The sequence below is a fragment of the Pteropus medius genome, unplaced genomic scaffold (genome assembly GCF_902729225.1).
Source record: "Pteropus medius unplaced genomic scaffold, Ma_sr-lr_union100, whole genome shotgun sequence".
NCBI classification, from domain to species: Eukaryota; Metazoa; Chordata; class Mammalia; order Chiroptera; family Pteropodidae; genus Pteropus; species Pteropus medius.
The window spans coordinates 4,403,743-4,425,227 of NW_024343578.1; the positions used below are offsets into that span (position 1 = coordinate 4,403,743).

Sequence of the window (21,485 nt, forward strand, 5' to 3'; positions counted from 1 at the left end):
CTTACTTGTTAGAAATTCTGATACCTACTTACTGTCCTAGACCTCCTGAATAAAAAGTCTTAAGGTTGATATACAATGCTTGGGGTTGTAACTAATTGGAATCTAAAGAAAATAAGTACAAGTTTTTTTTCTTTTTCCCTATTATATCCCCTTTAAGCCTAGTTTCATTGGGGTCAATTTTTGAAGGTCTTTGGCAACAATAAGAGTGAAGAGGAGTAAAGAAACATTATTAAAAATCAAGTTTAAGAAAATTAAAGTTTTTCTGTTTGCCCAAAGTAGGTCATGTATTGTTTAAAAATGTAAGTTTTTTCCTTTTTTTGTCTAAATGTAGAATGTTTGTGTAGAATGTTTGTTTTAACCTCAAATAACAACCGAACTGAATTCTCAAGCAAGCATGGAAGGAATGTATAGAACAATCTGCAAAAAGATGACAATTTAAAAAATTTAAATACCTCACATGAAAAATACCATCAATAACATAGTAGTGATATTGTTCATTGCTCATTGTAATATTCATATAAATATGTTGTAGTGAATACTTGAACAGGTCTTAAAGCTTTCATATGACTCTGCCTTGGCAGAATAAAATAGGATTTTACAACATGATAAAAATGCATTTAGATTATGATGATGCAATTCTGAGTGTGATTGTCAAAGATTAAACCCGAATGTTGAAAGTGACTTTATGATGGTATCTATAAAGGCAAATGAGTGTGGAGGAGGGGCAATTTTATTGATAATTCAAGCAAGTGAGGAGAAAATATAGGTTGAGTTCTATGTTGGTCCCGTCCCTCATGGTCATCACTCAGTTTTTTTTTGTGTAGCTACAGGCTGTGGTGTGTTTCCTCTAGTGCAATTCTAGTAGATTCATGGTTAGTGGTTTGAATGAGTTTTATCAATGTTCTCATTTGTATGCAATGATAATTATGGTAGTAGTAAACATTTATTGAACATTTATATGCCAGTCGGAGCTTTAAGTATTTTACTGCTTATTCATCTTCAAAATAGCTCTACAAAGTAGATATTAACATTTCTGTTTTATAAATGAAGGAACCAAGACTCAGACAGCTTAAATAACGCAGCTACCAAGTAACAGATCCAGGACTCTTAGTTATGTATTTAAGTCTGAAGTCTGGCTTTTATCAACTATACTATGCTAAGAGCTTTGAAAATGAGGTTTGATTCAAAAGCAACTTTAGTGTTGCTTTTGATTCCCATTGTGTAACAGCAATTGGTTAATAGCAATTACAATGTAAGATCAGAATGGAAATAAAGGGAGTCTAAAAAAAAGCAATAGAAAATATTAAGAAACCAAGAGCTGTTTCTATGAATGATAAACAAAACAGATAAACCTCTAGCCAGACTCGTCAATAAAAAGAGGTCCCAAATAAATAAAATCAGAAATGAAAATGACAACAAACACCAGAGAAATATCAAGGATAAGAAAACACTATGAACAATTATATGCTAATAAGTGGGAAGACTTGGAAGAAATGATAAATTCCTAGAAACATAAAACTTCCAAGGCTGAAACGAGAAGATATAGAAAATCTGAAAAGACTGATAACTATTAATGATATCGAATTAGTAACTGAAAAACACCTAACATATGAAAGCCCTGGTTTCACAGGTGAAATTTACCAAACATTCAAAGAAGAATTAATATCTATCCTTCTCAAACTATTCCAAAGTATTGAAGAGGAGGGAAGGCTCCAAACTCATTTAATGAGGCCAGCATTACCCTGATACCTAAACCAGACAAAGATACTATAAGGAAAGAAAATTATAGGTCAATGTTCCTGATAAACACACATGTGAAAATCCTCAACAGAATATTAGCAAATCAAATTCATCAATACATTAAAATAATCATACATCACAATTAAGTGGGATTTGTCCCCAGGAAGCAAGGCTGGTTTATTACCTGCGAATTATTTAATGTGATACATCGTATAAACAAAATGAAAAATAAATATCATATGATCATATCAATAGATGCAGAAAATGCGTTTGACAAAATCGAACCTCTATTTATAATAAAAAAAATCTCAGCAAAGTAGGAATAAAGGGAATATACCTCAATACAGTAAAGGTCACATTTGATGAATTCATAGCTAATATTATGCAACAGGGAAAAGCTGATAACTTTCTGCTCAAGATCAGGAAAAAGACAAGGATGTCCACTGTCACCACTCTTATTCAACATAGTTTTAGAAACCTTAGCCACAGCAATTAGGAAAGAAAAAGAAATAATAGGTACCGAAATTGGAAATAAAAAAGTAAAGCTATCAGTATAAGCAGAGGACATGATACTGTATATAGAGAACCCTAAAGAATTCACTAAAATACTATTAGAACTAATAAATTCAGTAAAGTAACAGGATACAAAATTAATATTCAGAAATTAGTTACATATTTATACACCAATAATGAATTATCAGAAAGAGAAATTAAGAAAACAATCCCATTCACAACTGCATCTAAAGGAATAAAGTATCTAGTAATAAATTCAACCAAGGAGGTAAAAGACTTGTACTCAGAAAACTGTAAGACATTGAAGAAAAAAAAATTGAAGGAGATACAAATTAGGAAGAACTGGGCAAAATGGCATAAATGATAGAAGCTTCAGTCATCTCCTCTTGCAACCACATCAAAGTTGAGACAGAAACATGGAGCAAACAGTAAGCACAGTCCCCTGGGGGTCTAGATGAACAGAAACACTACAAGTAGGAAGAGAAATAAGAAATCACTCTGCAGTGGTTGGAGGTAGGAGCGGGCAAAGACATGAGGCTCCATGGTCCCCAGTAGCTGAGTGGGACAGAGGCTACAGCAGCTGCAGCCAGCAGATGCAGATGCCTCTTAAAGGGGCCATGTCTACAACTGGACTTTTATGGTGACGGACCTGCTCTTTCTGAGCATCAGTGCCAGGTTAGCTGCTTGGGGGTTACAAGGGATTTACAGGGGAACACTGAGCTGTTGGAGCGAAGGCCTGAGGCAAGGTTTTCTACCTGGTGGAAGCACTGGCTATTGCCATTGCTCCTCTGTTGAACCCTCCCTGTTCCCAGTGTGTGGACGCAGTGCCGCCATAGCTGAGACATCATCAAACTGAATAACAGAGGTCACTCTGCCCAGAGGATTCCCTGAAACTCTGCCTCCCCCAACTCATAACCCCACTAAAGCCACATTGAGTTGTATTCTCGGGGAGTCCTGTGCCACTTGCTGAGCAGTGCCAAGACACACCTTGGTTTCTGGCTTGGCTTCTTGAGGCAACTATAAGCACAGCATCTGTGGATTGCTTGCTGAATCTTAACAGGTGGCCCCAGAGGGGGACAGGCTGGGACTTAACTTGGCCTGCAGTTGAACCCCTCTCAGGACTGTATTGCTGGACGTCTACTATACAAAGCCACACTAATAAGACCAGGAAACTTAGGAGCTTTGATTAGTACATAGAAACAGACACAGAAAGGCAGTCAAAATGAGAAGAAAAAGCAGCATAAACCATATGAAAGAACAGAACATAGATCAAGGACAAATGGAGTTAAGCAATCTCACAGATACAGAGTTCAAAACACTGATTATAAAGATGCTCAATGAAATTAAGGGAAGTGTAGATGAACTCAGCGAGAACTTTAACAAACAGATAATAACCAGAAATGGAAATGGAAATTATAAAAGGGAACCAGTCAGTAGACTATATTATCTGAGATAAAGAGTATGTTAGAGGCAATCAACAGAGTGGTTGAAGAAGAGGATCAACATACCGATATAGAGGATGGAGAAGCCAAGGACAGCCAACCAGAACAAGAAAAAAGTAACCAAAAATATAATAATAATTTAAGGAGCCTAGGGGACAAAATTAAGGGCAACAACATCTGTGTCATAGGGGTACTTGAAGAGTGAGAACAAATTGAATATATATTTGAAGAAACAATGATGGAAAACTTCCTTAACCTGGTGAAGGAAATAGACATACAACCCCAGGAAGCTCAGAAAGTCCTCAAAAAAAAAAAATGAACCCAGAGCGGCCCACACCAAGACACACCATAATTAAAGTGCCAAAGATTAAAGACAAACAGAGAATCTTAAAAGCAGCAAAAGAAAAGTAGTTAGTTACCTAAAAGAGAGTACCCATAAGACTGGCAGCTGATTCTCAAAAGAAATTTTGCAGGACAGAAGGGCTTGGCACAAAATACTCAATGTGTTGAATGAAAATCCAGGATCTACAACCAAGAATACTTTACCCAGCAAAGCTATCATTTAGAGTTGAAGGACAGATAAATTTTGGCTTCCCAGACAAAAATAAGCTAAAAGAATTCATCGACACCAAGCCAGTATTATAGGAATTGTTGGAAGGACTTCTTTAAGAAGAAAAAGCATGTATCAAAATCATGAATAAAGAATGATAATAACTACTAATTTATCAACAAGTACCTCAAATGGAAAAGAGTTAAGTGCTCCAACCAAAAGATAAGGAAGCCGAATAGATAAGAAAATAAGACTCCTACATATACTGCCTACAAGAGACTCACGTCAGATTAAAAGACATACACAGACTAAAAGGAAGGAAATGGAAAAAGATATTGCCTTGATGGACCTAGAGGGCAATGCACTGAAGAAAGTCAGATAGAGCAAGACAAATACCATGTACCATGTGATTTCATGTACATGTGGAATCTAAAGAACAAAATAAACAACAAAAACAGAAACAAACTCATAGAAAATATTCTGAGGGCTACTAGACAGAAGGTGGGGTTGGGGAGAATGGTGAAAAAGGGCAAAGGTATTTAAATTACAAATGGATAGATACAAAATAGTCATGAAGACATAAAGTATAGCATAAGGAAAATAGTTAATAATGTAATAAACATGTAAGAGGAAAGAAGGGTACCTGATTTTGTGGGGTGACCACTTCATGAATTATATAGGTATATATTCACTATATTGTATAATCGAAACTAATATATTACTATATGCCAACTATAATTGAGAAAAAAAAACACCTCATTGTACAATGTAAATATGAGCAAATAATTGTCTATTATACTTCAGTAAAGCTGGAAAAAAAAGATATAAATTAATGATAGGGTATATAGCATGTTTATGGATAGGAAGAATGACATTGTTAAAATGTCCATATTACCCAAAGCAACAGACATTCAATGCCATCTGTATCAAAATACCAATGGTATTTTTCACATATCTAGAAAAAAAAATTCTAAATTTTATATGGAACCATAAAAGACCCTGAATAGCTAAAGAAATTTTGAGAAAAACAATTGGAGATATCACATGGCCTGATATCAAACTATCCTACAAGGCTATAGTAATCAAAACACTATAGTGGTGACAGAAAAATAGATACACAGGTCAACGGAACAGAGAACTCAGAAATAAACCTATGCATATATGGTCAATTAATCTCTGACCAAGGAGGCAGAAATATACAATGTGGTAAAGAGTCTCTTGAATAAATGGTGTTAGGAGAACTGGACAGATACGGGCAACAAAAATAAAATGAACAGTTTTTTACACCATATACAAAAATATGCTCTAAATTCATTAAAAATTTAAATGAAAACCCAAAACCATAAAGTTCCTAGATGAAAACATAGATAGTGAACTCTTTCAGTCACTTTTAAAATATATATATATTTTTTGGATATGTCTCCTCAGGAAAAGGAAACAAAAGAAAAAATAAACAAATGGTACTACATTGACTAAAAAGTTTTTGCACAGTGAAGGAAACCAACAAAATAAAAAGACAACCTACTGAATAGGAAACAATATTCACAAGTAAAATATCTGATAAGGAGTTAATATCCATAATATATAAGAAACTCATACAACTTTACACCAAATAAACAATCCAATTAAAAAAAGGACAGAGGACCTGAGTAGACATTTCTCCAAAGAGGACATACAGATGGCCAACAGACATAAAAAGATGCTCAACATCACTAATCATCAGGGAAATTCAAATTAAAACCACCATGAGATATCTCTTCACACTGTCAGGATGGCTATCATCAATAACTCAATAAAGTGCTGGCAAGGATGTGGAGAAAAGGGAACCCTCATGCATTGTTGGTGAGATTGTAAATTGGTGCAGCCGCTGTTGAAAACAGTATGGAGGTTCCTCACAAAATTAAAACTACCATATGACCCAGGAATTCCACTTCTGGGTATTTAGCCAAAGAAATATAAAATGCTAATTTGAAAAGATTTATGCATCCCTATGTTCATTGCAGCATTATTTATATAGGTAAGATATGAAAACAACCTAAGTGTCCATTGATAGATAAATGTATAAAGCAGTAGTATATACACTGGAATATTACTCAGTCATAAAAAGACTGAAATCTTGCCATTTGTGAAAACATGGATGAACCTAGAGATTATTATGCTAAGTAAAATAAATCAGACAGAGAAAGATAAATATATGATTTCACTTATAGGTGGAATCTAAGAAACAAAAATAAATAAAACAGAAAAGAACTCATAGAGAACTGATGGTTGCCAGATGGGAGGGGTTTGGGGAAGTGGGTGAAAAAGACAAAGGGATTAAGAAGTACAAATTGCCAGTTATAAAAATAGCCATGAGATGACAAGTATGGCATAGGGAATATAGCCAGTAATATTGTAATACCTATGTGTGGTGTCAGATGAGTACTAGACTTATCAAAGGGAACACTTTGTAAGTTATATAAATGTCTAATAGCTATGGTGTACACCTGAAACTAATATAATATTGTATGTTAATTGAAAAATATAAAAAAATTAAGAAGAATTAACAGAATTGTAACATACTGACTTATTTAGAGCACTACTTCTTAACAAACATTTATAGAAAAAAAAATGTGTGGTGGAAGGGACCGGGTAAATTAATTTCCTTTCGTTTCTCTCTCCCATGGACTAAGATGTGATCTTTTTTGTACATGGCTAGCAAACATATCTGTTGACTGTCCTATTGGTCTCTTGGCAGCTTTTTATAAAGTGGTCTCTGGCATAGAAACACATCATGTCACATCACTTTCCTATTTACTTGCCTAGTTTCTTTTTAAAATCACATCCTCACTGTCCTGGGCTTACACCTCCCAAAGGTAATGTCAGCACTTGAATGGGTTGCTTAATAGGGTGCCTCAGGAAATGCTCCTCGGATGTCCTGAGCTAAAACGATAGCTAACATATACACAGGCTTTACATGTGCCAGATCCCATTCTCAAAGCTTCAGATAAATTAATTCATATATGCTGATAACAACCCAGTGAGATATTATTACCATTTCCATTTTATAGTTAAGAAAATTAAGATATAGAAATGTTAAGTCTTGCTATGGGACCCAGCATAAAAAATAATGTTCTGTACATGTTTGTTGCACATAAATACATAAGTGAATAAATAAATGTAAACTTGCTCAAGAGAATGAAATTATAGGAAAACTTCCACTTTTAAAATTCATTGGGTACTGCCATTTGCATTATTCTGCTATTTGCTGAAAACAAACACTTCATCCCTGTATCTTGCAAAATGCATTTCACAGAATACTCAAATTTACTTATTAAAATAATGCATAAAATATTTTCTAAGTCTAGTTTTTGACAACTATATAAAATATTAAATACTGATGGATACCTAGACATAAAAGAAATTGAATGACATTACTGTTGTATGGTTCAAGGAGCTCAGATTATGAGGGAAGATACTGGTGGCAAAACTAATGGGAGATACCTTGTCACAAATTTGCTTTATCTGAAATAAAGCTGAGTTACTGGAATTCAAAGTTCCTTAGGGTTGTAAGACCAACAACGAATAAATTATAAATAAAACATACTGCTATGAAAATCAACGTGGTGTCCAGAAAAACAAATAGCGAAGAAATGAGCATCCTTTTTATGCTCTATGAATTTTTCTGTGAATCAGCTGATCTTTTGTTAATGGTTTTTGTTTTCTATTTGATTGGACTTCTGGTGGTACAGTAGCCCCTGTTTAAGTATTGAAAAGAGCTTTGAGACACTTAAGAAAGTTTAAAGATTTGATAAGGACTGGAAATAAATGACTGGGGAATAAAAATGATGCGACTGTATCAAATATTAATCCAAAGCCCTGGGTCTTCTAATATGGCCGGTGTCTCAGATTTCCTTAGGCATTTCTGCATGTTTTTTCTTCTTTTTTTTTTTCCAGTTACTACCTATTTTTAAAGATACAAGCTTGTTTTTAAATAAATAGATTTTATGTAAAAAATGGAGTATCAGAGTTTGGAGTGAAATTTTAATTAAGCCTATTTTATTTTATCATATTATAGATGGTTTCTTAAAAATTCTTTAGAGTCTTATAACTAATAGTTTATCAGAAGTTTACAAGAATACTTTACAAGAACAGTTAAACTTATAGCCTTATAGTTTTTAAAGCACCCCATTTTCTTTTACATTGTAATCAAAGATCTAACTGACAAACCACTTCTACATCTGTGTGAAAGGAAACCTATGGGTATTTTCATTTCACTTTTGGGGAACTCTCCCATACTGTTACGTGCCAGTTGAATCTTACGGTTGTAGAGCTAGAGTATCAATGTAGATGGGTGTGATCTATAAGTTTGTGGGTGACTAGGACATAGCATCACATGAGTTTTTGGTACCTTTCCCACTAAAATTATTGACAGCTGTTGTGACTTCTTCAATTGGCTCCTGTAATCTGGCCCCAGGGACTGCTATGAGGCTTATCTGGGTGATGGTATTATCCCATCACTCTGGTGACTGATTTGGGAACTGGCATATATCCAAAGGCAAAAGCAATCATAGTGCTCTCTGACATTTTCTGCTCAAGCTAGCAAGAAAAAAAGCAGAATATTTTTGTAACTATTTATCCTTATAGTAATCTATTTTTTAAAAATTCAGATTTTCCATTTGTTCAGGCCATTTATCTTAGTAAAGTTTTTCTAGATATTTATGTATTTTATCCAAGTTTCAAATTTATTGGCATAAAGGGTTCAAAATATTTTCATATTATTTCGTAATCTCTGCAGTGTCTGTAGTAATGCACCATTTTTCAATCTTAATATTTATTTATATTTCTCTCTTTTCTCTCGATCAATTTTGCCACAGAGATTTGTTAATTTAGTCTTTGTAAAGAATCGAATTTTGGTTTTGTTGAGAATAATGTATCATTATTTACATGTCAATAGTTTCTGCTCTTATATTTATTATTTTTTATTTCTATTGTTTGCATTTTTTATTTCTAATGTCTATTGTATTTTTATTTTTATTGTCTTTGGATTTATCCTGTAGTTTGTCGTGTAATATTTAAAATAAATATTTGATACATTTGAATTTAGACCTTATTTTCTACAGTACTTACAGCTCAAGATTTATCTCTAAGTACAGCTTTAGCTACATGACAAGTTTTTATATGGCATTATCATTTGTGAAATATTTTTCTATTTTTTTTATATTTTCTTATTTGGCTCATTAATTATTTAGAAACATGCTTCTTAATTTCTAAACATGTAGTTTTCAGGTTTTATTATTGATTACATAATGGTTAATTTATATTTGATCAGCTGTTTTTGAAATATGTTGATATTTGCTTTATGTTGCCATATGAGGACAGGTGAGTGTGTGTATGAATTAAATATGCTTTAAAATAATATGTATAATATATTAGAGTTCAGTGTGCTATACGTGTATATCCACAATTAAGTGTTTAAATTGAGTTGTTCAAGTATTCTGTATTGTGTTTTATTTTCCATTTCTCCTATTTTATTTTTCTTCCTTTTAGCTTGCTTGTTCTATCAGTTATTAATAGAAATGTAAAAAAAATCTCCCACTATAATAGTGAATTTATCTCATTCATTTTTAGCTTATTTTATAATAATTATAGATTCACAGGAAGTTACAAAAATAATGCAGAGAGATCTTACCTATACTTCACCCAGTTTCCCCCAATGTTTATATTTTACAGAACTAAAGCACACAATCAAATTTAGGAAATTGACTGTGGTAAATATATGCATATAGATCCGTGTCACTTAATTACATGTATAGATTCCTATAACATTGATTCTATCACAATCATGATACAAAACTATTTATCACACCAAATCCATGCCTTAAGGAACTAGAAAAAGAACAAACTGAGCCCAAAGTTAACAGAAGGAATAATGAAAATTAGAGCAGAAATAGTTGAAATAGAGAATAGGAAAACAACAGAAAAGATTACCCAAGTTGGTTCTTCGAAAGTTAGACAAAATAGACAAACCTTTCGCTAGATGAACCAAGGAAAAAAGAGGACCCAAATCAACAAAATTATAAAGGAAAAAGGAGACAACTGATAGCATAGAAATACAAAAAATCATAAAGGACTACTATAAACAACTATACACCAACAAACTGAACAACTTAGAAAAAAAATGAAAAAAAAATCTTAAAAACATATAACCTACCAAGACTGAATCAGGAATAAATAAAAAACCTGAATAGAATAATTAGTAGTAAGGAGATTGAATCAGTAATCAGAAATATCCCAAATAAGAAAAGACCAGGACCACATGGCTTCACTGATAAAATTTACCAAACATTTAAAAATTTAATTCCAGTCCTCAAATGCTACCAAAAAATTTAATTCCAGTCCTCAAATGCTACCAAAAAAGGAGGGAATAATGCCAAACTCATTTTATGAGGCCAACATTACCCCAACACCAAAGCTAGAAAAGGACATACCAGAAAAAACTATAGGCTAATATCCCTGATAAATATAGATGTAGAAGTTCTCAATAAAATACTAGCAAACTGAATTCAGAAACATGATAAAAGGATCATTTACCACAACCAAGTGAAATTAATCCCCAGGATACAGTGATGGTTCAAATATGCAAATCAATGGAATACATCACATTAATAAAAAAAATAATTCAAATAAACACAGTAAAAGCATTTGACAATATTCACTATCCATTTATAATAAAAACTCTTAGCTAATTAAATGTAGAACATACCTCAAAATAGTAAACGCTACATATAACCAGCCCACAGCAAACATTGTACTTATGGTGAAATGTTAAAAGCATTTCCCCTAAGATAAAGACAAGACAGGGATGCCCACTCTCATCATTTCTATTCAGCATAGTACTGGAAGTCCTACATAGAGCAATCAGGCTGGAAAAAGAAATAAAAAAAACATCAGAATTGGAAAAGAAGAAGTAAAATTGTCTTTATTTGCAGATTACGTGTTTTTACATAGAGAAAATTCCAAAGACTACACCAAAAAACTGTTAGATCTAATTGACAAATTTGGTAAAATTACAAGATACAAAATTAACATGCGAAAATCAATAGCGTTTTTATAATCTAACAAATTATTTGAAAAATAAAGAAAATGATCCCACTTATAATAGCATCGAAAATAATAAAATACTTAGGAATAAATTTAAACAAGGAGGTGAAAGATTTCTACTCTAAAAACTATAAGACATGATGAAAGAAATCCAAGAAAGTACAAATAAATGAAAAGATATCTTATGTTCATGGATTGGAGGAATATTGTTAAAATGTCAAAAGTACCAAAAACTATCTATAGATTCAATGAATCCTTATCAAGATTCCAATGGTATTATTTTTTTTAACAAAAGTTGAAAAACAAATCCTAAAATTTAGATGAAAGCACAAAAGGTCACGTAGAGCAAAAGAAATCCCGAGAAAGCAAAACCAAGCAGGAGGCATCACATTTCTTGATTTCATGCTATACTATAAAACTACAGTAATCAAAACAATATGGTACTGGCATATAAAGATACATAGATCAATGGAACAGAATCAAGAGACTAGAAATAAACCCAATCGTATACATTCAGCTAATATTTGACAAGGGAGCCAAGAAAACTCAATGGAGAAAAGACAGTCTCTTCAAAAAATGGTGTTGGGAAATTGGACATTCATATGAAAATATCTTATCCCTTATCTTAGACCACTCACAAAAGTAACTTTAAATGAATTAAACACTTAAAAGTAGGACCCGAAAAAATAGAACTCTTAGAAGAAAAGCTAGGGGAAAAAAGCTCCTTGACATGGATCTTCACAATAAGTTTTTGAATATGACACCTAAATCAAAGCAACGAAATAAAAAACAGGTGGGGACTATATCAAACTAAAAATCTGCACAACAAAATAAACCATCAATAAAATGAAAAAAAAAAACCAACCTATAAAATGGGAAAAATATTTTCAAGCCATATATTTGGTAAGTGATTAATATCCAAAATATACAGGGAACGCATATAACTCCATTGCAATCCCCCCAACCCCAAATAAGCCATTAAAAATGGGCAAAGGTGACGAACAGACATTTTTTAAAGAAGGTATACAAATAGCCAACAGTTAACATAAAATGATGCTCAACATTACTATTCTTTAGGGAAATGCAAATCAAACCACAATGAGATATCACCTCATGCCTGTTAGAAAGACTACCATCAAAAAGACAAAGGATGACAAATGCTGGCAAGGGTGTGAAAGAAGGAACTCTTGTGCATTGTCTGTGATATTTTAAATTGGTGCAGCCACTATGAAAACCAGTATGGATATTCCTCAAAAATTAAATGGAACTACCATATTATTTAGAAATCAAAAACACCATGTTAAAGAGATATCTGCAATCCTATGTTTATAGCAGCATTAATTTACAATATCCAAGACAACGGAAATAACCTTAAGTGCCCATTAGTGGGGAAATGGATAAAGTTGTGATTTTATATTTTGATGTGTGTATGCATATATACACACATACACATATATACATACATATTCATATATATGTACACATACATGTATATATATAAAAGTATATTATTAAGTAATAAAAAATGAGGAATTCCTGTCACTTGAGACAATATGGATGATCTTTGAGGGTACTATGAAAAGTCAGATAAAGACAAATACTACATGATCTCATTTATGTCAATATCCAACTGCTCCTGTATTAATTGTTGAAAAGATTATTTTCTCCTACATTGAATCGGTTTTGCACTTCTGTGAAAAATCAGTTGGCTATACTCGTGTGTATATATCTGGGTTTTCTCTTTAATTTGTGCTTTATGGTATTTTGAAGTTATATTTATAGGTGCATACAAATTTGGAATTATTATATCTTCTTATGTATTAAGCCTTTTTTCCTATTGTAGTAATCCTTTTAATTTCTGATAGTGTTTTGCCTTAATAATGTCTATTTTGCTTTATAGTAATATAGATAGTTCAGCTTTTTAAAATTAATATTTACTCAATTATTTTCCTTTTTCTTACTTTCACATTTTCTGGTTAATATTCTATATCTCTCTCCTACAAAGAGTATATGGCTAGAATTTTTTTTATGAATTCACTTTGACAATTTGTATCTTCTGACTAAAACATTTCATCCATTCAAAAATTACTGATTTTTTTTCTATGACTTTTGTGTTTTCTATTAGTTTCATCTTTTCTGTTTTTTATTACTTTTTTTTGCCTTCTTATATATATTTTCTTTTCTCATTCAATTTTTCCCTATACTTGTTTGGGAGCTAACTTTTTTTTATTCCATTAGTTACTCTAGAATCTTAACAGGTACACCTAACTATTGAACATAAGGGTTGTCAACACCTTTACTCCTTCCCATAAACACAAAGCTCTTAGAACTCTTTAACAGCAATTTCTTTTGATATATACACTATTGTTGTGTGTCTGTTCTTACTTTTTATAAGATCTGATTGTATAAATGTTAGTTTAGATTTGCCCACAAATATTGTCTTTTTATCATTCTTTCCTTTCGAAACTCTGTTTAAATATAATTTATATATTTCAAATCCATTTTTGGTCCTATTTTATTATCTTTTCTATTGCTACAAGTTCTATTTGGTTCTCTCTCTGCCTCCAAAATTGCTTAGTCTTTTTGAATTCTCTTCTGACTCATATGTTCAATTTGTTTCATTTAGCATATTCATCATTTTCTTTCATAATCTCTAATACGGTTTTCTTATTGCTCTATTTCTGCTGACTCTTGTTCTGGTGCCATATTTCCTGTCTGTTTCATTGTTTTTAACTTTATCAGAATTTTTGAGGCACCATTTCAAAGTGAATTCTCCTAGAAATAATTCACATTTGTTTCATCCAGGTACTTGAATGGTACCAATAGCCTGGGGAAACTGTAAACCAAGTTTTAGGCTTGAGGTTTTTAGGATCAAGTAGGAGGTAGGAACAGGGCTTCAAACAAACATGGGTCTAACTTGGACATATAAACTTTCAGAGCAGATTTATTCTTCTCATATATTTGTATACATTTTAAGATGGGCAGTTTCTTTGCAGGCCCTTGCAGAGCTAGGTTTACTTATAGTTTAACCTCAAATGAGGGTTCCAGCTTACTGCAGAAAGTTCCTATTAGATTCTCCTTTTCTCTGGCTACTTAGAGATTGTTCTGTCCTGAGGAATCTGAGAGGCTGTGACAGCTGATGATCACTCAGGTTCACCAATTTCAGCAGCTACCCTAAAGTTTAAAGCCAGCTTCACTCTATACTTTTATTTAGTTTTTTTTTTTTTGTCTTTTGAACATTTCTTACTTTGTTTGAGCTTATTGATATCTTTAAAAAGTTTATATAAAATATTTGATTCATATACTACACAAAAATTGGAAACCACCAAAATATTCATCAACAGAAGGGATAAATACATTGTGCTATATTCATACAATACACTGCAATGACAAAAAAGAATTAACTGCACACAACAACCAATTACACACAAGAACACAGATGAATCACATTTTGTTGAGTGAAAAGAAACTGGAAATAAAGAGTGAATATTGAATGATTACATTTATATGACATCCAAGAACAGGCAAAAGCAATTAATGTTGAGACAACACATAATTATCCAGACTGGGGGTGGGATGTGGGGTGAGAGCTGATTACCGACTAGAAATGAAAAGGAAATTTCTAGGTCTCTGGAAATGTTTCTGATCTTGATCTCAGTGGTGGTTACACAGGTATTAAAACTCGTCTAGCCGTATACTCAGGATTAGCGCATTGTACGTGCTTTAATAAATGCATGTTATACCTCAATAAAGTAAAAAACATATCCTTCAATCTCAGTTGGTTTAGCCAAGGTACCTCATCTGCCTTACTACTTCAGATGAAAATCCAAGTGCATTACAAATATAAGGGATTTATATTCATTACCTATATTGCCAGCGTGAAGTTAGAAGATTGGGTAATTATTTAGTGAAGGCAATGAGAATATAAAACTGCCACTTCTACTTTTTTGGCAATAGGATTTTAATTTTTTTAATCATAACTTAAACCTCACATTTCATTTTGCTTTTATAGTCAGTATCTGAACGAGTGGAAACATCTCATAGAGAAAATATATTAAAACAAAGTATTAATATAATTGCAGATATAATTTCTAAAGGTGTAATAAAACTATCATTTTTATAACAAAAGTCTTGAAAATAAATGTACCTTTAATTCTTTAATAAATGGTACCATGAAGACCACAGGCAGTTAGATCTGAGGGAGTATGATTAATTTTTCTAGTGTCTCATTTCTATCCCTATATCATTTCTACCACTGCACACTGAAGGCTTTTTTTTCACATCTATTTGCAGTTCATGTATAAATTACATTTGTGTATAGCAGTTTATTAATAGAGATTTATTTTATTAGCAAAAAGAAAGGAGTTTAATGTGTATATTTACATATTTAATAGCTATTGTTTACACATTTGCTAACAGGATCATTGTTTTTGCAAATGAAGAACATGACATGGGCAACAAATTATAGATGATGCAAGGTGCTTATCCTCTGCATAGTGCAGCTTGCAAGTAATGTTTTACCTGTGAAATGACACATATGTCTTTATACATCATTGTCTCCCTCAGCAGGTTAGCAAACTGCCTAAAATATAATAGGCTCTCAGTAATCTTTGCCAAATGATAACCTAGCCCTACTTTTAAATCATATATATATATATATATATATATATATATATATATATTTAAATCATATATATATATATATATTTTGAATAAGTCCCCATCCTTTAATAGCTCTCAAATAAGTTTCACAGTAATGGGATGGGAAAAGAATAGTATTATAATTATTGTTTAGATGGGTTGAAGGAAAGAGTGTACTGCTACCATTTTTTTTCTAAAGCAAAAAAAGGCTTCAGGGTATTAGGGAACACTTGCATCACTGGGAACCAATTGTTAACCACTTGGTTCTTAAGCACCAAAAATTGAAATCAACAAATATTTACTCAATATTTACAAGGCATTCAGCTGGATACAGGAATTCTAAAGCTCATAATACATTACCTCAATCTATTTGGGAGCTGGACCACTTGATATTAAGTGGTCTCAAACACACTTTTGGTGTGATGCTCTAAGGGGATCCTAAGACAAAACTGTCGATTAAAACTCAGAACCATTGATTCTGCTGTAGACAGGAACCCATTCTGCTTAATGAGACCACACTAAATGACCTTTCATAAGGCATAATTTTTATATACTTTGGTTTTCATCATCTAGTAATTGGAGGGCGAAAAATTCACAGGGTGGTTGTTTCAACTGAGTAAGATTATAATCTATGTCAAGTACCCTGCACTTTGCCTGGACATAAAAAATGCTCAATAAACATCAGCTATCATCATTATTGCCTTCTTCTTCAACATCTCTTATATTATTTAGTGGTTATGAGTCTAGAATTTAGAGTCAGACCGGACATCTTGTCTTGAGTCTGTAACTTGAGGATATAACTTTGAAAAATGACTTCATATCTTTCATCCTTAGTTCTTCCATCTTCAGATTAGGAATACACAATAGCCCTTAATACATTCAATTATTGTAATAATTGAGATGATGGATGCCAGTGAAGGCTATAGTGCAGTGCGTGGCACACAGCCCAAACAATTAAGTGATAATGCCTCTTTCTTCAAGGTGATAAATGTCTCAAGGTCAGATTATTCATTTTTATTATGGGGTTCATCTTCGAATTGAAGAGATACAGAAGGAGATGCAATGTGAGACAGCCTTATGTGTCATAGGAGCAGATACTTTCAGATCAAAAAAACAAGGGGGAAGAGTTTGATTTGAATAAAAGGACCTTGTAAAGAATCATTTGCTACAATGTTTTCTAGTCTCAGGAAGCTTTGCAGGGTCCTTCACAGAAGAATTTTACCAAATCAGCCAGGCTTAGAAAACATTACTGATGGAGGAATCTAATCACAATAACTCACTTGAAAAAATGCACTTAAGGATCAAGATATCTATAAGGCTACTTTAGCTTTAAGACTAACTTTGCTTTAATTATCTGGATATTTTCCCAGTATTTCATTTAAAATCCTTACAGGCTTAATAAAAACCCCGTGAGCTGGCGAAGCATAAGTGTACTTACGTTACCAAGTACACTTTTTTTTGGCACTCAGGACTCTGCCAAAAGGTAACTGAGAAATAGCAGGGAACAAAGAATTAAATTTGTGAATTGGTTTTGTCTTCCTGTCAGTCCCCAGACTTTCATTATCCTAGTAAAAGGCAATTTATATAACTTAGTAGTTGTCCTTTTTGCTTACATTCTTAGCTTGGAAATATTTCCCAACAACAAAAAAATGCCTCTGAGTTTCTGTCTCGATGGTAAGTGTATTCTTTTATGGATTTTATAACTCTCCTATCCCTTATTTTTCCAAATCTTTAATCTTACTCTTATTGTACTTTCATTATTTGATAGCAGATGGCCTTGTGGACAACTTCAAAAGGTCATACATATCAGATAACTGCTACCTTCCCGCCAAACATGCCAGAATAAATTCTACAGGATGCTGAGAGATGAGGAGAGATTTGCTGTTGGAGAGCTGAATTCTGTTATCCTTGTCAATATCTTACTTTGATTTAGAGGTTTTCATGTCCTTCCTTGCTGTCACTTACATTTTCTCATGTCACTAAGGCAAATATGGAAAAAGACACGCTAACTAGGGCTTCTCACTATCCTGTGTAGTTGATCATATTGAAGAAATTAAATCACTTGGAAAATCCGTAGAGAACAGTACTCATTCTATAACTCCCCAAAGCATTGTGTATCCCAGGCATTTTGTTGTGGGGGAAAAATAGGTTACACAGATTAAAGAAGTAAAATACATTTTTTTCCTTTTTACTATTTACTGCTGAATGGTTTACAGCTTTGTAATTTGGAAAGAGTGGTTCGACTCCATTTGTGCCTTACTTTATGCTATATAATTACCTCTGTTAAAGCCTAGCATCTAATTCTACTTTTTCTTGCATGCATACCATACATCATTGTGAGTGACATTTCTTTTAGGTATTGCCAATTGCTTAGCACTCTCATTTTGTATTTTTTTTTTCTATCAGTACCAATCCCAGTAATGAGTTTTACAAGGTATCTTCTCATTGTGACTTGCTTTACTGCCATAAAGAAAAAAAGCATTGCAAATAGTACATTATAAAGTCTGTATGCAGAGGTTTCAAAACATCCTCCCTCCTTCCCTTTTGTCTGCTAAATGTTAGTATGGTTTACACATATTAAATTTGAATTAGTGGCCAACATTTTGAAATTGAACATTTCAGCTGGAACTGAGTGGAAATAGCTCATTAAATGGGGGCAGATGAGGCAGATGGGCCATGTGTACTCCATTTTGCATAGTTCTTATCTTTTCCTACAGGCCCCCTGACACACTTTGCTTGGTTAATTCACACTCCCTGACAGAACTGTGAGGGTGTTTGAGGTTGTTATCCATACACTGTGGTGAAGTGAGAGTTGCTATTCCTTTGTGTTTGTTTCAAGTTGAGAAACCTTCATACATGCTAGCTATCCTCAAAAGGTTAAATCCACCTGAAAGGCTTCATGCTTTGACTATGGTTCAATCTTTTGTTGAAACCGATTCACGCCTGCACTTTGATCAGGAGGGTGAATTTCCTGGCATTTTTGGAAGACAATACATTATTATAAAATCAGAATGCTAACAGTATTTGATCTCTTTGGTTCACATATCCTATTCCTAGGAACTTAAAACATGATTTCAAAAACAAAAATATATGAGTAGAAAGATACTTATTGAATTATTGTCTATAACAGCCAGGAAGGTTTTAAAAATGTTAATTAGGAAAACTGTTGAACCATGAAAAGCATGTTAAGTGAAAAAGGACAAATGCCAAATGGCACATACACTATTACAACAATTAAGCCACTAGGGATGTATAAAAATATAGAGTGGCCATGTTAAACTTTAGGAAGTGTTGTCTTTTAAACACAAATTGACCTTAATTTTATTGATTAGTTTCTTTAGTAAAATAATCTTGGGTGCATGTATTTCATCAAAGGAGAAACATGTCTCCCAGAGAATTTAAATTTTGGAAAGTTTGGCATAAGTACTATTTATGTGTTTTCAGAGAAATTCAGGCCTTGGCAACCTTTATTAACTCAGAGCCCTCTTTCCTAGTGCCTGCTCTCTACCTCATGTCCCAGGACAAAGTCCTGTGTGTAAATAAAATTACTTAATAAGTATCAGGCTGACAAATTCTTCTCCCTGAACGTGTTCACCTTGTCACATTTGGACATGGAGATGCAATCGCCTTTTGTCAAGAGAAACATGTCAGGGGATCTAAATGTAACAAATGCCTCCAAAGAGAATTGAAAACTTCAGTGATGGGAAGAAGCTGAAGCTCTTTGAATCTTACCTATCAAATCCAAACAAGCAGATTGATAAGTGTGGGTACTCTCATTCAGTAAGTCTTGGCATCCCTGAAAATATTGTGTGGATTGGCTTTAAAAAAAAAATTTTTTTTTAAGCGAGGCAACCCTTGGTTGACCTCATAGATTGCAAGGACCTTGTCAACTTACAATCCCGTACTTATTATTTTTTATGCCTATAGCACCTGGTCTTCAAAGGTGGTCTCTCATCCAATTACTAACCAGGTCTGACCCTGCTTAGCTTCCGAGATCAGACGGGATTGGGCTTGTTCGGGGTGGCGTGGCCATAGACTGGATTGGCATTTTTGAATTGTGAATGATAAAATCCTTTATATCCTTAAGACTCCAATAAAAGGAAAACTTATATGACTATCTTCATAGATGCCAAAAAAAAAAAAAAGAATTTGACAAAATTCAACACAAATTCATGATAAAAACTCGATAAAGTAGATGAAAGGAACATACCTCAGCATAATAAAGGCCATATAAGACAAGCCCACAGCTTTATCATAGTGGTGAAAGGCTAAAAGCATTTCTTCTGTGTAAGGAATAAGACAAGTGTCCTCACAGCTCTCACCACTCCTATCCAACTTAGTGCTGAAGTCCTAACTAGAGCAATTAGGCAGGAAAAGAAAATAAAAGGCTTCAGAATTGGAAAGGAAAAAGTAAAATTGTCTCTATTTGCAGATGACATAATTTTATAGATAGTAAATACTAAAGACTCCACCACCAACTGCTAGATCTAATCAGTAAATCAAGTTGCAGGATACAAGTTTAACCGACAAAAAAAATCAGTAGCATTATTATTATACACTCACAACAAATTATCTGAAAAATAAAAATGTTTCCATTTATGATAGCATCACAAACAATAAAATACTTAAGAATATAAAGTTAACCCAGAAGGTGAAAGATATTTACACCTGACACTACAAGACAGTGATGAAAGAAACTGATGAAGACACAAACAAATGAAAATATAATTCCATGCCCATGGATTGTGAGAATTAATATTATTAAATGTCCATGCTACCCACAGCTATTTACAGATTTGATGCAATCCCTATCAAGATTCCAATGGAATTTTTTACAGAAGTTGAAAAAACACTTCTAAAATTTATATTGCAAAGACTTAAAAACTCATATCCTAAAAGATATTTGCACAATGATGTTCATAGCAGCATTATTCATGGTGGCCAGGACATGGAAGCAACCGAAGTGTCCAATGATGATTGGATAAAGAAGGTGTGGTACATATATACAATGGAGTATTACTCAGCCATAAGAAGAGATGAAATACTGCCATTTGCGACAACAATGGATAGACCTCGAGATAATCATGCTAAGCGAAATAAGCCAGATAGAAAAAGTTGAAAACCGCATGATATCACTTAAATGTGGGATATAAACCTAAAGGCAACAAACGAACAAGACAGAGATACATGGACAATAGACTAGTGATTACCAGAGGGTAGGGAGGAGGGGGGAGGGGAGAGGTAGATGGGGTAAAAGGGGTCAAATATGTGGTGACAGAAAGAAATCTAACTATGGGAGGTGAATACACAGTGTAAATATATATATGCCTTACTGTTAAAATGTACAGCTGAAACGTACCAAATTTCATTAACCAACGTCACCACAACAAAATAAATTTTAAAAAATAAATAAAATAAAATTTATATTGTACCACAAAAGGCCTGGACAGCCAAAGAAATCCTGAGAAAGAACATTTCTGGAGGCACAATGATTCCTGATTTCAAGCTATATTATA

General features: G+C 33.1%; 1 pseudogene; it reads right to left on the bottom strand.

The window, feature by feature from the left end:
* Window positions 1–19,887: 19,887 nt before the first annotated feature.
* LOC120606377 (uncharacterized) lies at window positions 19,888–20,006 on the bottom strand (annotated as a pseudogene).
* Between the last annotated feature and the right edge of the window lie 1,479 nt (window positions 20,007–21,485).